Here is a 4,102-nt window from a genome sequence, read left to right on the forward strand (position 1 = left end):
TCATGTCACCGTGCTCGACTCGGTGCCCCGAGTCATGTACGTGATCCAAAAGCGGGTAACTTCTTCCTTCTTTGGTTAACACCCAAAGATTTCAACCCGAATCGTGTCAGCAACCCCAACTCAAATCGCCTCGAGCCTTAATCGCTTGCAATTTTTTCGAACCACTCATGTCACCGTGCTTGACTTGATTCTATGCGCCCCAAGTCATGTACGTGATCCAAGAGCGATTAACTCTTTTTCTGGCTAACGGCCAAAGTTTTCGAATCGACTCAGCTACCCCGACTCGAATTGCCTCGAGCCTTAACCGCCTCCATTTTTTTTTTCGCTCGACTCATGTAATCGCACTCGCCTTGATTCTGAGTGGCCCGAGTCACTTACGTGATCCAAAACCGGGTAACTTTTTCTTTTTTCTTTTTTTTGTCAAGTCCCAAAGTTTTGAACTCGAATAGAGTCGGATGCCCCGACTCGAGTCGTCTCCAAATTTTTCGCACGACTCATGTCACCGTGCTCGACTTGATTCTAAGTGCCCCGAGCCGTGTACATGATCCAAAAGCGGTTAACTTTTTCTTTTTGGTTAACGCCCAAAGTTTTCAACCCGACCCGCCTCGGCAACCTCGACTCGAAGCGCCTCGAGCCTTAATGGCCTCCAATGTTTTTGCACGACTCATGCCACCGTCGACTTTTCGCTCGAATCATGTCACCCAGGGCACCTCGATGCTACGTGACCCGAGCCCTGTGCGCGATCCAAAACCGGGTAACGTTTTTTTTTGAACTCCCAAAATTTCATTCTTTTTTGCCTTACGAGCCCTATCATGATCTCTTTTTATAAAGAAAATTCTCAAATCGGATCGTTTCGGCTAGCCTACCTCGAATCTGGCTAGCTAGGCGTAACGCCTCGAGTCGGCTCGGCAATACGTGAACTGAAACTTGTGCGTGATCCAAAAGCGGGTAACTTGTTTTTTTTTTTCTTCTTTTTGTAATGCCCAAAATTTAGCGCTTTTCGCTGTACAGGGCCTCCCATGATTTTTTTTGTTTTTTGTTTTTTTTCCCCTCGTCGACCCACTCTGGCGACCCAGTCGGGTCGCCCGAGGCTGGGGCGACGGAGATGGGTTGACCTAGTCGGGTGACCCAAGTTGGGTCGACCCAGGCGTGCGATCCTGGCTGGGGACAGCAAGTCGATTCTATAAGTTTGCTTGCCAATTTTGCTAGCCAGGTCGGCTCACCAAGTCATCTAACCATGTGGTCTTTGCCAAATCAAGAATTGACTCTTTAAGTCCACTCACAGCTCGTCAAGCCGGCTCACCAAGATGACTTATCGTCTCGCCTCACCAGGTTGCCCCACCAGGTCGCCTCTTCTTTAAGACCGCTCACCATGTCGGCTCCCCAAGTCACCTCACCGAGTCGACTATTCAGGTTGCCTCACCAAGTCGACCCCTTAAGTTCGCTCACCAACTCAGCTCCCTAAGTCAGCTCACCAAGTCGAATCACATAGTCGTTTTACCACCTTGCCCCAGCAGGTGTGCTCGCCAAGTTGCCCCGCCGAGTTGCTTCTCTAAGCCCACTCACCATGTCAGCTCACCAAGTCGGTTGTTCAAGTACGTTGCCAAGTCAACTCTTTAAGTTCGCTCACCAGGTCAGCCCGCCCAAGTCGCCTCTTTAAGTTCGTTCGCCAGGTCGGCCCGCCCAAGTCGCATCAGCGGGCTAACTCGCCGAGTCACCTCGCGAAGTTGACTCTTTAAGTGCGCTCACCAAGTCGACTGTCCATCTCGCCTCGATAAGTTGGCTTGCCGAGTTACCGCACCAAGTCGTCGCCTCTTTAAGCCCGCTCACCGTGTCAGCTCGTCAGGTCGGCTCACCAAGTCGACTAATCAAGTAGGCCCACCAAGTCGCCTCAAGGATAGCTCCTCACCATGAGTCGCCTCACCATGTTGACTCAATGAGTCGCCTCACCATGTTGACTCTTTGAGCCCGCTCGCCAGGTCGCCTCACCAAGTCGACTCGAGTACGTTGCCAAGTCGACTCTTTAAGTTCGCTCGCCAGGTCGACTCGCCAAGTCAGCTCACCATGTCATCTCAACGAACCAACTCGCCGAGTCGCCTCACCACGTCGGCTCTCTAATACCACTCGCCAAGTCGCCCCACCAACTCGCCCCGTTAGGCCCACTCACCACATCGCCCTGTTAGGCCCACTCTCACCAAGTGGACTCTTTAAGTCTGCTCATAAAGTCGAGCCACCAAGTACTCTCACCAAGTCGACTCTTTAAGTCCTTTCATCGAGTCACCCCACCAAGTACTCTCGCCAAGTCAACTCTTTAGGTCCGTTCGTAGAGTCACCCCACCAAGTCGACCCTTCAAGTGCGTTCATCAAGTCACCCCACCAAGTCGACTCTTTAAGTTCACTCATCAAGCCACCCCGCCAGGTCAGCCCACAAATTACTCTCACCAAGTCGAATCTCTAAGTCCGTTCATCAAGTCACCGTCCCGATCTGGCCGAGCCGTTCTGGCCGAGCCATGCTGGCCGAGCCGATCTGGGCGAGCCGATCTGGCCGAGCCGTTCTGGGCAAGCCATGCTGGCCGAGCCGATCTGGGCGACCCGTTCTGGGCGAGCCGATCTGGGCGACCCGTTCTGGCCGAGCCATGCTGGCCGAGCCGTTCCGGCCGAGCCATGCTGGCCGAGCCGATCTGGGCGAGCCGATCTGGGCGAGCCGTTCTGGCCGAGCCTTGCTGGCCGAGCCGATCTGGGCGAGCCGTTCTGGCCGAGCCGATCTGGGCGAGCCGTTCTGGCCGAGCCTTGCTGGGCGAGCCGTTCTGGCCGAGCCATGCTGGCCGAGCCGATCTGGGCGAGCCGTTCTGGCCGAGCCGTTCTGGCCGAGCCGATCTGGCCGATCTCCAAAAACGGTGTCGTGGATGGCTGTTTGGTCGCCTCTGTGCCAACTCGATCGGCACAACATTGGGAATGGTTCGACAGCGGTTGTCGTTCCAATGTGTCATCGGGATGTCTTGGAACGCGGCCTTTCAAGGGCGAGCTCGCGTCTAGCACTTGGATTGTGCGTCGTCACAAGTGATTGGGGAGATCTCTCTGTGAACGGCGGCATGTGCGATTGCAAGAGAAAATTGACTTAGTAGTCGGAGCATTGGCCTCGGGCCATTGTGACGGCCTTGCAATTTCTCTATAATTGCAACCTATGTTTGCGCAGTAGCAGAGTTTGCACGTTAGATTGGCCTTTGTTCTTGACAGTTCGAAGTACTCTCACCAAGTCAGCAAGTCACCATGCTGGCCGAGCCGATCTGGCCGAGCCGATCTGGCCGAGCCATTCTGGCCGACCCGATCTGGCCGAGCCGTTCTGGGCAAGCCATGCTGGCCGAGCCGATCTGGGCGACCCGTTCTGGCCGAGCCGTTCTGGGCGAGCCGTTCTGGCCGAGCCATGCTGGCCGAGCCGATCTGGGCGAGCCGTTCTGGCCGAGCCTTGCTGGCCGAGCCGATCTGGGCGAGCCATGCTGGCCGAGCCGTGCTGGCCGAGCCATGCTGGCCGAGCCGATCTGGCCAATCTCCGAAAACGGTGTCGTGGATGGCTGTTTGGTCGCCTCTGTGCCAACTCGATCGGCACAGCATTGGGAATGGTTCGACAGCGGTTGTCGTTCCAATGTGTCATCGGGATGTCTTGGAACGCGGCCTTTCAAGGGCGAGCTCGCGTCTAGCACTTGGATTGTGCGTCGTCACAAGTGATTGGGGAGATCTCTAATACCACTCGCCAAGTCGCCCCACCAACTCGTCCCGTTAGGCCCACTCACCACATCGCCCTGTTAGGCCCACTCTCACCAAGTGGACTCTTTAAGTCTGCTCATAAAGTCGAGCCACCAAGTACTCTCACCAAGTCGACTCTTTAAGTCCTTTCATCGAGTCACCCCACCAAGTACTCTCGCCAAGTCAACTCTTTAGGTCCGTTCATAGAGTCACCCCACCAAGTCGACCCTTCAAGTGCGTTCATCAAGTCACCCCACCAAGTCGACTCTTTAAGTTCACTCATCAAGCCACCCCGCCAGGTCAGCCCACAAATTACTCTCACCAAGTCGACTCTTTAAGTTCGTTCATCAAGTCACCC

This window comes from Cupressus sempervirens, chromosome 1 (assembly GCF_028749045.1).
Source record: "Cupressus sempervirens isolate cs-2001-9-10 chromosome 1, ASM2874904v1, whole genome shotgun sequence".
Taxonomy (NCBI): Eukaryota; Viridiplantae; Streptophyta; class Pinopsida; order Cupressales; family Cupressaceae; genus Cupressus; species Cupressus sempervirens.